The 13485-nt window shown below is 37.9% G+C and overlaps 1 long non-coding RNA gene across 2 annotated transcripts in view; it reads left to right on the top strand.

Moving 5' to 3' along the window:
- LOC127864337 (uncharacterized) overlaps positions 1-12756 on the top strand; it is a 30595-nt gene extending 17839 nt beyond the window's left edge. Inside the window, exons 1-9 of one of the 2 annotated variants that reach the window (XR_008041787.1) lie at positions 72-198; positions 2431-2727; positions 3656-3878; positions 4413-4466; positions 7734-7852; positions 8457-8585; positions 9801-9906; positions 11466-11559; positions 12635-12756. This is a non-coding gene — a long non-coding RNA (uncharacterized LOC127864337). Of the gene's footprint in view, positions 1-71; positions 199-2430; positions 2728-3655; positions 3879-4412; positions 4467-7733; positions 7853-8456; positions 8586-9800; positions 9907-11465; positions 11560-12634 lie in introns of those variants that run through there. The other variant, XR_008041786.1, reaches the window with a different exon arrangement.
- The last annotated feature ends 729 nt before the right edge of the window (positions 12757-13485 follow it).

The following is a 13485-nucleotide window of genomic DNA, read 5'->3' as shown; positions in this document are numbered from 1 at the left end:
AATTGGGGCCGAAATTCAGCCCCATTCTTATCTCATGAAGTCTATATCCATGATTATTGGCTAAAGTTCTCAATTCATGGTTTCCCGGAAGAAAAAGAATGTTTTGATAGGTTGCAACATTGAGTTAATCAGAACTCAAATTCAGCCTTTGGCAATATCAGCTAGGCCAGCATATCAGCTCAGCTTCTTGAGCTTCAGGTGAGATCATACAGTGTTATTCATTTGTCGAAATTGGGGCCAAAATTGAGTCCCATACCTAATCTTAAACAGTTTATTTTTTCCATAATTACTGGCTTAAGTTCTCAATTCAAGGTTTGACCCCAAACAATGTTTTAATAGGTTACAAATTGAGTTTGTTTCCTTATGCAGCTCTATAAGTTGAACCTTAGTGCAATTTATCTTGTTAGCACTTATTCTCAATTTTTTAAATTATGTTTAGCAAAAACTACAACCATTTTCCCAATTTAATTCAAAACACTATGATTTTTTACGAATTGTCCCAATCCAAAAATGGTTAAAATAAACTCTGCACAGAGCTAGCCCCTAGTTATTGCACATTTTAAAGTTTTTAATCAGAATAACTGGCTTAATTATACCCCCACAAACGAAGTTTAGGGGGGTATATAGGAGTGAACTTGTCTGTCGGTCAGTCGGTCTGTCTGTCTGTCTGTCGGTCCGTATTAAGTGTCCGCTCTCTAATTCAAGTAGTTTTCATCCGATCTTCATCAAACTTGGTTAGAAGTTGTATCTACATGATGTCTAGGCCAAATTCGAACATGGGCCTTGCTGGGTCAAAAACTAGGTCACGGGGTCACTTAGTGCGTTTTTTTAACGTTCAGCATGGTGTCCTCTCTCTTATTCAAGTAGTTTTCATCTGATCTTCACCAAACTTGGTCAGAAGATTTATCTAGATGATCTGAAGGCCAAGTTCGAACATGGGCCATTCCTGATCAAAAAATAGGTCACAGGGTCACTTAGTACGTTTTACACATTGAGCATGGTGTACGCTCTCTATTTCAAGTAGTTTAAATCCGATCTTCACCACACTTGGTCAGAAGTTGTAACTAGATGATGTGTAGGTCAAGTTCGAACATGGGCCATGCCGGGTCAAAAACTAGGTCACGGGGTCACTTAGTGTGTTTAAACCTCACCATGTTGTCCGCTCTCTAATTCAAGTAGTTTTTATCCAATCTTCACCAAAACTGGTCAGAAGTTGTATCTTGATAATGTCTAGGTCAATATTGAATATGGGTCATGCCGGGTCAAAAACAAGGTCATGGGGTCACTTAGTGCGTTTTAAACATCACAGTGTTGTCTGCTCTCTAATTCAAGTAGTTTTCACCCAATCTTCACCAAACTTGGTCAGAAGTTGTTTCTAGATGATGTCTAGGTCAAGTTGGAATATGTCTCATGCCTGGTCAAAAACTAGGTCACGGGGTATCATAGTGCGTTTTAAACCTAACCATGTTGTCCGGTCTCTAATTGAAGTAGTTTTCATCCAATCCTCACCAAACTTGGTCACAAGTTTTATCTAAATGGTCTCCAGGACATGTTTGAACATGGGCCATTCCGGGTCTAAAACAAGGTCACGGGTCACTTTTTAACATTCAGCATGGTGTCCGCTCTCTAATTCAAGTAGTTTACATCCGATCTTCACCAAACTTGGTCATAAGTTTTATGGAGATGATCTTAAGGCCAAGTTAGAACATGGGCTTTTCTGGGTCAAAAACTAGGTCAAGAGGTCACTAAATGCGTTTTAAAAATTGAGCATGGTGTCCGGTGTTTTTTGTGAAGACGACATGCAAAATATTATGTTTCAATGCGGTATGTGAGGGTATTCGTCACATCTGTGACACAGCTCTAGTATGCTTATTTCACTAAGTTTAATTACTATTTTGAACTCACATTTATTGTTTCTTATTAAATGCCATACAGTTGTATTGTCTCACATTTAAAGTTGTTAAATCTCAGGTATAAGTCATAAACTTTCACATTTGAAGGTGTGCAGACTCACACTTAAATATGTAGATTGTAACCTTTATAGTTGTGTTGTCTCACATTTTGAGTTGCTTAGTATCACATTTAATTTATGTAGTCTCACATTTAAAGTTCTATAGTAACACAATTAAAGGTGAACAGTCTCACATTCTTAATTGCTCAAGTAATGCCTGTTTTTGATTTACAAAAAATAAATAGTACACCTTGCTACAAACACAAAAATTCTAATTTCAAGTTGGTGCGCGTAAAACATTGATACTACGTTATCCTGAGTTCTAATTAGTGCAAAAAATTAATTGCAATATTCTAATTATCAATTATAGGCACAATGTTTGGCATTTAAAAAACAGGTCTGTAAGGTAAGGTGTTTCAAGGCTTATTCATGTGTCACTAAACAATCCGGTTTTAGTTTACTTTCCATTTCCTTTTCAGTGAACTTTACTAGCAAACATGACAAACGTCATTGAAATGAAAGTCGATGACAACCCCCTTCTTGCACAAATACTACAACTTGCTTAAGAAAATCAGCATGAAGACGTCTTGCGTCAGACTACCAAGCCTCCTATCAATATCTCCTCCCATATTGGGTACATCAATACTTCCAACAGCAGAGCCTTGGTGAGTTTGACTTCCGTCTCAGCATCCATGTCGCTTAGCAACAATTGAATGATGGGCGTCGACAAATTAAGCCGGACAAGTCGCTCAAACTGAAACGATCTGATCCAACAGGTAGAGCGTTGCGTGACACGTCCGTTAATGTGACTGACCTCTATATGTTGTTCTCGAATAATGTGAACCGTAGGCCTGGAGAGCAGTATGCGATTGACGCCATTCAACAACAGTTGTTATTGGCAATTCTCAGGTTTGGGGTGGCGACTTCAGCGTCAGGACTTGCTCCATCTCTGTCTATGGCCCAGTCCCAGCAGCAGCAGCAGCAGCAACAAGAACAATAAGTAGTATCTTAGCAGTGTTCTGGGATATGGGGCTTCATGTATGTGCGTAAATTGTCATCCCAGATTAGCCTGTGCAGACTGCACAGTAAGCCTGTGCACACTGCACATACATTAAGTCCTAATAAATTGTCATCCCAGATTAGTCCTTAATTCTCGGGTTTGCTGTGGCGACTTCAGCTTCAGGACTTGCTCCATCTCTGTCTATGGCCCAGTTGCAGCAGCAGCAGCAGCAGCAACAAGAACAATAAGTAGTATCTGAGCAGTGCTCTGGGATATGGGGCTTCATGTATGTGCTTAAATTGTCATCCCAGATGAGCCTGTGCAGACTGCACATACATTAAGTCCTATTGTTTCCCAGAATGCGGCTCATATAGTTCACTTTACATCAGTATTTTCCGTTGTCTGCCTGATTGAGGAAAAGTTCATAGCATCAAATGGGAATTCTGTGTCTTTATATTGATCAAACTTGGTAAATGAATGCAAATAACACTGGATTTAATATAAGTTTTAATCTTAGTATGTCAGGGCATAGTTTGTCTATTTTGCGGCCGAAATTCAGCTCCTGAATCAAAAGTTTCTCCATGCATAAAAACTTTTCTATTCCATTTTAGTAAAACAATTATTTAAATGCTTTCAGTACATTATAAAATTATTGTCTTCATTATTTTTCGATATTTATTAAAATTCTTGGAATCTGTTTTAAGAGCCGGTTCCTACAGGACCCGATGCACTGATTATGCACATGTGACTCTTGTACGCAGCTGAATAAAAGGCTCTCTGGTCAGCTGGACCCGGGCGCCAAGGGACACTTCCTGCCCAAGTACCGTGAGGCAAATGCTCAATGAGTTCTACCCGAAGTGTGCAGCGTCTCTAGACCTGTGGCTCCAGACTGTCTTACCCAGGGGCCAAGATTACTTTATCTGCAAGGTACATTGATAATTTATCATGTATAATGTGTGATGAGTTTTTTTCTCCAAATTTCAATTTAAATAGTGTGTGCGTTTTATATATTGATTAAACTATATTATAGCTGACAGTTATTATGATATTGGTAATATTTATAATAGCCGCCAATTTGTATTGCCTTGAAAGGGCGCAGGAGAGGGGCGTAAATATTTGTTCTTGTCTGTTATTCGCTCTGCCCTTCCTTAAATCCGTCCTTATGTCCGTCCCACCTTTTTTGAGTTACACGTAACTTAATAAATATTGTCAGAAAGGGATAAACAATTATTTAGTAGGCTAGGTTTGTATCAAGTGTACACCATATAGAAGTATAGTATCAAGTGTTTCATTGTGTATCTCTTGTATCAGAAGTCTTCAAATTTAATGTATTTCTTATTATTTTTTAACTCAAACAAAATTGATTCAAATATAACTAATGCCATTTCAGAATGCATTGAATTATTTGGTTTACAGGGAAACATTTCTGGGATGCCCTGAGATCTTTTTTTCTGTTTACAGAGGCCTTATACTCACAGGTTCCCCAAATACAACTCAGCCACAACATCCTAATCGGTAAGTCCCGTTGCCACTGCAAAACGGGTAACTTTGGTAAAGCATTCTGGAGACCCTGGCTTTACAAATAGTTAAAACTCAATGCGATTTGGGGTTTCTGCTCTTCAATTAAGAAGACTAGTACAAATTATTTCATTTCAAGGGTTCATCAACAACCTTATTTTACTATTTTGACATTCGAAGAAGATGCAACAGTTTCACGCTAATCCCTGACATTCAGACTTGAATTAGGAATCCAGAGCTTTATTAAAACACAGAATAACATGGAAAACACACACTTTTTCAGCAGGTTCCAATATATCTAAATTGTTAACTCTTTACAAAGTGAGGTTCCATTTTAAATGTGTTGTTTATAAAAAAAAATTGATATCTAAGAGGGGTCACTGATGTTTGTAGCTTTGCATAAAATGTTGTTTTGTTTTGTGGAGATCCGAACATCTAGTTTAGAGACTAATTATAAATTATGAACTATTGGATTATAATTTTAATGGTTTATAAAATCACACGTAAATACAAGTGTCCATAGCTTGTGTATTGAGTGCATCAGGAATTTCCCATATGTATATTCCCCCCGAGAAGTAATTGTGATCACCCTATGTCATTGAGCGTGCTGTGTGCTGCTTCAACTGTCAGCTTGTTTAAGAATCTAAAGGCCTGAATGTTTATTGAACCTTGATGAAACTGGGTCAAAATGTTCTGGCATTATCAAGGCAAAAAGTTTATTTTGACAATATTTAGCCTGAGTTTAAACCAAGGCCACTTGTGTAACAATACACTAGGTCTCACATCTCAATTGTCATGACTCAATCATGATCAAAGATGATTATCATGATATGTTATAGGTTAAGTTTGAATCTGTCACATTGCTTCCAAAAACTAGGTCAACAGTTCAAACCTTGAAACAAACTTGGTTATCACTCTATAGGCCAGATTTATGCCACATCAATTATGAAAGTTAATCAGAATGTTTAAAGTGAAGTCAAAAAGTATGTCACAAGGTCATGTCTTCTACAGTAGGTTTACCTTGAATTGAGGTGAGTATTTCAGGCACTTTTTTCCATTTACAACAATTCAACATTCAGATACTTGTCCATGAAGGACCATTGAGCTTTTTTAAATTATGAAACAGTTTGATTGATTTAGAAAAAAGGTTACATATAAGGATTTGTGTATGTTCAGTGTAATTACAACACAGGATGTCCCATGCACACATAGATTTAATGAGATACAAAATGCTCGTTTTTAAATATGTGTGGCACAATATATTCCATTTTATTTTTCCACAACAATATCTATTCATATGACACTTACATGGTGCATGAACATGTGTGGAATATATTGATTCACACAAAATAAAAAAAGAGCAATGTGTATCTTGATCTTTATTACCAGACCACATCTAGTGATCAAATTTTGGATATTGCTATAAGGAACATTGATTTTTTTATGTGTTAACTTTATTTTTTGAAATATTGTACGAAATATTAATTGATTTTGAGTGTTTATGGTCTTTTAATTGTTGTTTTGATACTTACAATTTTATAGATTTTAATGTCATTCTGATTATCATGCCCGTGTGACTTTTTATTCCTCCCGAACCCAATAACAATCACAAATTAACTCATCAATTCTATACCTCCCGAACCCACTAACAATCACACATTAAGTCATCAATTTTATACCTCCCGAACCCACTAACAATTACAATTTATTCATCAATTTAAATTTTTATTATTCCATTCACAAGTTGAACAATTATGTCTTTGTTGTACCAACCTTAGCACTGTTGGGTTTCTATGTCTATTGCGAAATGAAGTCAATATTTGCACCTTGCCATTCATACTAAATGCAGACAAAAATAATAATATGTTACAGGATTTTTATGTAACAACTTATGTTCACTTTGTGTTGTTATTATAAGAGTTAAAAGGTAGCTTTGAAAACATGAATTAGCCTTGCTCTGGGAAACGCAATCCGCACAGGCTAGTCAGGGAAACCACTTACCCCTGGGAAATGCAATCTGCACAGGCTAGTCTGGGAAACCACTTACCTTTGGGAAACGCACTCTGCACAGGCTAGTCAGGGAAACCACTTACCTCTGGGAAACGCAATCTGCACAGGCTAGTCTGGGAAACCACTAACCTCTGGTAAACGCAATCCACACAGTCTAGTCAGGGAAACCATTTACCTCTGGGAAACGCAATCCGCACAGGCTAGTCAGGGAAACAACTTACCTCTGGAAAACGCAATCCGCACAGGCTAGTCAGGGAAACAACTTACATGTGGGAAACGCAATCCACACAGGCTAGTCAGGGAAACCACTTACATCCGGGAAACGCAATCCGCACAGGCTAGTCAGGCAAACCACTTACCTCTGGGAAACGCAATCGGCACAGGCTAGTCAGGGAAACCACTTACATCTGGGAAACCCAATCCGCACAGGTTAGTCAGGAAAACCACTTACCTTTGGGAAACGTAATCTGCACAGGCTAGTCAGGGAAACCACTTACCTCTGGGAAACGCAATCTGCACAGGCTAGTCAGGGAAACCACTTACGTCTGGGAAACGCAATCTGCACAGGCTAGTCAGGGAAACCACTTACCTCTGGGAAACGCAATCTGCACAGGCTAGTCAGGGAAACCACTTACCGCAAAAACTGGATTTTGATAATGAAATGCTTCCTTAAAAACCAAAAAATCAATAAAAGCAAAAGTGTTGACACTTATTAACATCTGCTATCCGTTTCAAAATAAGTTTTATTGGATCATCATGAAAATGTTCAATATTGTTTTGGGGCATACTATCTTTTACAAGTTTAGTAACCAGCCAGATCGCATTGTCTTGTTTAATGAAGACCGTTAAACATATCTAACATTGTACACACGATCAATGTGAACCAGACTGTTAAACATATCGAACATTGTACACACGATCAATGTAAACCAGACTTCTAACCGGGAGTATTTTGTTGGTTTTATCTTTCTTCATTTTTTTGGTGTGTGAAATGTCGGAAAAGTTGCGACTTGACTAAGCATTAATGCCACCAGAATTTATGCAATTGGCGTAAGTTTCATAATAGTTCATACACTCTTAAGTTTGCTGCTCATGTTACAAAACTGTGTAATGCTTTGTATAATTTGTATCATATGTCTAATTTTGTCACATGGTTACTTGCCTTAAATAAGTGAAGGACATTCTAAGTGATGAATAGAATTATCTCTTGCTGATGCTACTGGAGTTTAAGTTTGTTGATATATTATTTTACAGGACAACTTGTCAATCAACATGGAACAGTACCCTGAAAATCACGACCATCTAAAGAACTGTGCAACTGTGCCAAGCGTGACCCTTTAGAGAAAGGGGCTTCCATGCCGAAGGTCAAATTGGTACCAATCTGGGCTCAAGCAGCAGCCTCAGTCTATAATCTATTATCTATTAACATTCCAATCTCACAGTAATATTACAAAAACATGACCTGCAAGGTGGAGATGTGAATACAATGAGTATTAAATCCCACAAACCATGCAGAGGTTATATGGGAGTCAATTTTCTGTAAGTTGGTCTGTTAGAGGGGCGTTTCGTCTGCATTTTATGTAAACATAGTTTTACCTCACCACATATGTATATGTCTACATTTCTAAAGGGAATAAGATGAAACTTCAATCATGTGAGCCCCATGAAGTCTGGGTTGAGGTTGTGAGCCCCATGAAGTCTGGGTTGAGTTTTAGTTATCATTTTGTGACAAAGCTCTAACTTATCATTGGCCAAGTAACTCTCTTGTATAATAATAATTTACTGTTTCTGTATTTTATCATGCATGGATTTTCAGAGGCTGTGTTACTTATATTTTATTCAGAGGGATTAACTAATATTGTGCACAGAAGTGTGTTAATATTTGTGTATAAAAACAATGAAAGCATTAAATCCCTTGAACCACTTGTCATCTTTAATTACATTATAACAAATTATCCAATATAACTTATTTTTCAGTGGCCGTTGTTCAGTGTCAAGCGGAATCCTAGCAACCAAGCCCCGTCAGCACAGCAGCAAAAACAGTTTCAGCAGCAGTCGTATACTAAACATCAACAACAGTGGTGCATATGCATTAAACTACGAGAGGTATGAATGCAAATATGTCTGTATGATATTAGTATATTCTCAACCATTTAATATTAACTAGTTTGTTTTGTTTAAGAATATATTTTAGCATATTGCTATATTCAAATTTGCTTTTATTATGTTTTATTTTTATTGCGCTCTGCCTCTTCTAATCATGTTAAGGATGGCCCGCACCCTACCCCTGTACTGACCTGTGGGTCATGGCCCGCACCCTACCCCTGTACTGACCTGTGGGTCATGGCCCGCACCCTGCCCCTGTACTGACCTGTGGGTCATGGCCCGCACTCTGCCCCTGTACTGACCTGTGGGTCATGGCCCGCACCCTGCCCCTGTACTGACCTGTGGGTCATGTTAAGGATGGCCCGTACCCTGCCCCTGTACTGACCTGTGGGTCATGTTAAGGCTGGCCCGCACCCTGCCCCTGTACTGACCTGTGGGTCATGGCCCGCAACCTGCCCCTGTTCTAACCAGTTGGTCATGACCCGCACCCTGAGGGTCATGGCCCGCACTCTGCCCCTGTACTGACCTGTGGGTCATGTTAAGGATGGCCCGCACCCTGCCCCTGTACTGACCTGTGGGTCATTATAAGGATGGCCTGCACCCTGCCCCTGTACTGACCTGTGGGTCATGTTATGGTCATATGGGCTTGGATGGTCATGGAAGTAAGAAAGTGTAAGATTTTAAAGAGACTTGTTCAAATATGTTGTGAGAAAGTTGACTGACATAAGTCAGTGACATAACTAAAAGAAATTAATACGCCAACACATAAAAACAGATTTACCGGTAACTACAAATTATACCAATATATTGCATTACATATTGTATGGTATTGTGATATGCTTTGGCTGCTTTTAATTTGATGATTATTTAAAGTAGGCTTTTTTTTAAATATACAAGCGTATCTTTGTTTAATATGTATTTTATTTTATTCCATGAACTGTATTAGTTCCGTTTGAATAATAATTGTTAAACATATTGCACACGTTTAAACCAATTTATGTAATAATATTCCATCTTTATCTGTAAATAAAGGGACTCTTACACAGGGCATTAGCAAGAACAACCAAAAACGTTCCTTTAAAAATTGCATACTCTTTCTCTGTTTGCAGAATATATGCAGAAAAACTAGTGTCTTATTGAATGATAAGGGATTTGATTACAGCTAAGAAATCATCTTTAAACGTTATCTGTAAAATGTTGTTTTGCCATTTGCAGTAAACAAGTTGACTGCGTAATGTGGCATCAAAGTCTGCAAGGAGAAACCATGCAATTGAGGAAGCCAAGAAACCATGTGATAATTTCAAGCAGCTTACCTACTCTTGTAAGTATGTGTTTTGTTTTAACGTACGCATTATATATTTTTATTTGTGTTATTGAAATAATAATTGGTTTCCATGCACAAATGAAAGATGTTATGTTTTTCACTAGAGTAAATATATAAACGCAAGTATTAAAATATAATATGTCTGAAGAATATCCACAAAACATGTGTTTGTCATAAATCATATTAAATTTATTGATAAAGATGCGCACATTATGACTAGTTTTGTCCACCAATCTATAATTTAAACAAAGTTTGACGTTTTTTACGCACATTTCAATGACGTCAAACTGTGGAATCACTTATTTTAAGGAGATATCATTTTCGCGCACCCACCATGTCTCAGATTTATGACCAATGCCCATATTAATAGAGTTTTCAATTAACAAACAGGTGTCAGTTTGACAGGATTCAATACAACTAGGGTGTGTATATTATAACTGTTGTTTCATGCGACCCCTATTAGAAGTATAGCCCTGTCTAGTAAGGGCATATTCCGGAACCATCTTGAGCACATGTTTGTTGCAATAAACAGTTTTGTGTTAAGTTCAACTTTTCTATAAAGTATCAAAGCTATTGCATTCAAACTTGTTACACTTACTACATGTATCATGAGGGGAGTGGGCAAGCAAAGTGAGATAACTCTGGCTGGCAGTTTGACATAATTATGTGCCCTTTTATACTTAGAAAAGTGATATTTAGGTTAAGTTTTGTGTTTATGTCCACTTTATTTCTAATGTATCAACGCTATTGCTTTCATACTTGCATCAATTACTAACTACCATAAGGGAACTGTGCAGGCAAAGTTATTTAACTCTGACTGGCATTTTGACAGAATTATTGCCCCTTTTATACTTAGAACATTGAAAATTTGGTTAAGTTTTGTGATTTGGTGCACTTTACTTCTTAAGCATCATGGCTATTGATTTCACACTTGGAACACATGCTCACTATCATAAGGGGACTGTGTAGGCAAGTTATGTAACTTTTTTTTCATTTTTGAAAGATAATGTAATAAAAGACCACATCTTCACACTATACACCCTCTCCACCCATCCCTCCTTCTGTTTGATGAAGTATTGAGATAGGTCCCTTCACCTTTACAAAAAACAATATATTAGCGAAGCTCTTCTTCTTCTTATACTTAACCATAAAAGCAAAATCTGTTGCAATTGGTGAATGTTCAAAAAGTGTTCTAGAACAATTTATATATAACCCTGGTCTTTCTTACACACCACTTGATATTTGTGTTTTGTATAAACACCATTGAAATAAAATTTGGTCTTAAAACCAAATGAAAGTAATTTATAACAACTACATAGTTTAATTTTATTTCATTGAACGTGTACACAGTTTCAAGTGGTTACCCAGCTCTGTAACATCGTGGGCACAAGGCGAGCTTTAGTTAAAATATGTGTGCTCGTTTATATGAAAGTTTATATCTTATTAAGACACTCACAATTATGTTACCGAGTTGAGCCAGTTTTTTATCCTTGAAAAAGCTAGTGTTGTCTTCAGTTTTGTTGTTTCATTTTGCTCATGATTTACTTTATTTCCAGGAAACCCGGATAGCAAAGCATTGAGATTGTTCTGGAAGCATTTGTAGTCACAGCTCATTAAGCATCCCCCTGAAGCAGGACCCTCAGTCTACGGGTGAGTTTTCAAGCGATGTGTTTATTTTTGGCAAGCCCCTGAATTCAGAGATGGGTGGGTGCATGTAGATTGACCCTTGTTCGTCGATACATCCATCCAGCTGTACGTTCTAGTATAACCTCGAACCTCGAAAAGTATTGCTTCTTGTGTGATGAAACCAAATATATTTATTATCATGTGAAATTTCCTTCTTGTTTATTTGGATTCATGTTTCCTTTGACATAAGTAGTAGAGTTTTGACACAAAATTGGAATGTGGGTTCATGGTGGCCAAACCATTTTCTTACTTCATAAAAATCATCTGAGTTTTCTCAGAAAAACTCGCGCTGAATTCATGTTTTTGGGACTATCGTCTAGTAGGCCTTTGCTTATTGTCATTATTGATGAGGTAGTATTTGATAATAAAAAGGATCTTTATAAAAACCCAGTCCAAATTATTTGGTAATAAAGAGGTTATACTTTATCTAAAATAATTATTATTAATTATTATTGTATCAATAGTCCCAGGTCCATCATTTTGCTTGATTGGTCTTTGTCAGCCCGGGTACTACTTAAAAGTACCCCAGGTACTCTTAAACATACTACAATGTACCCAGGGTATGGAAAATGTACCCAGGAATACTAACGCTAAATTGGCCGTTGTTTGATCATTTTCTCAAGTTAGTTAGTATGTTCATATTTATATCAGTGTTCTGTAAAATTGCCCCAGTATAATCGAAACTCATACTCTCAAAGAATGTTGAGTCAGTTTTTTTTCAAAGATAATTTAGTTTCGTAATTCGTTAGCGCGTTATATCACATCGGATTTTGGGTAGGAGTAAACCTCGAGTACAGTGAAATATTGGCTGGGTGCATTTAAGCGTAATTTCTGTACCCGGGGTATATTGTAGTATACTTGAAGAGTACTCGGGGTACTTTTAAGTAGCACTCAAATCCACATTGACCTATCGAGCCATCGTTTCATCTATGGATTCAAGTCATATAAGTCGTAACACCCTATGCAAGTTTTGTTTTTCGTTTGGTATCAAAAATAGACGGAAACACATTTACAGTATCACGTTGTTCTTTTTTTGCAGACGCCAATTGGCGAAATAAAACTTGTCATTCAGCAACACAGCCAGTTGCAGCAGTTGTTACCATATTGACCCCAGTCAAAACTAGGAGCTCAGAGACAATCAGCAACACAGCCAGTAGCAGCAGTTGTTACCATATTGACCCCAGTCAAAACTAGGAGCTCAGAGACAATCAGCAACACAGCCAGTTGCAGCAGTTGTTACCGTATGACCCCAGTCAAAACTAAGAGCTCAGAGACAATCAGCAACACAGCCAGTTGCAGCAGTTGTTACCATATTGACCCCAGTCAAAACTAGGAGCTCAGAGACAATCAGCAACACAGCCAGTTGCAGCAGTTGTTACCATATTGACCCCAGTCAAAACTAGGAGCTCAGAGACAATCAGCAACACAGCCAGTTGCAGCAGTTGTTACCATATTGACCCCAGTCAAAACTAGGAGCTCAGAGACAATCAGCAACACAGCCAGTTGCAGCAGTTGTTACCGTATGACCCCAGTCAAAACTAGGAGCTCAGAGACAATCAGCAACACAGCCAGTTGCAGCAGTTGTTACCGTATGACCCCAGTCAAAACTAGGAGCTCAGAGACAATCAGCAACACAGCCAGTTGCAGCAGTTGTTACCATATTGACCCCAGTCAAAACTAGGAGCTCAGAGACAATCAGCAACACAGCCAGTTGCAGCAGTTGTTACCGTATGACCCCAGTCAAAACTAGGAGCTCAGAGACAATCAGCAACACAGCCAGTTGCAGCAGTTGTTACCGTATGACCCCAGTCAAAACTAAGAGCTCAGAGACAATCAGCAACACAGCCAGTTGCAGCAGTTGTTACCATATTGACCCCAGTCAAAACTAGG

The sequence above is a fragment of the Dreissena polymorpha genome, chromosome 1 (assembly GCF_020536995.1).
Source record: "Dreissena polymorpha isolate Duluth1 chromosome 1, UMN_Dpol_1.0, whole genome shotgun sequence".
Classification (NCBI taxonomy): Eukaryota; Metazoa; Mollusca; class Bivalvia; order Myida; family Dreissenidae; genus Dreissena; species Dreissena polymorpha.
Note: the sequence above shows the minus strand (reverse complement) of the source record. Positions and strands in the feature narration are given on the sequence as shown.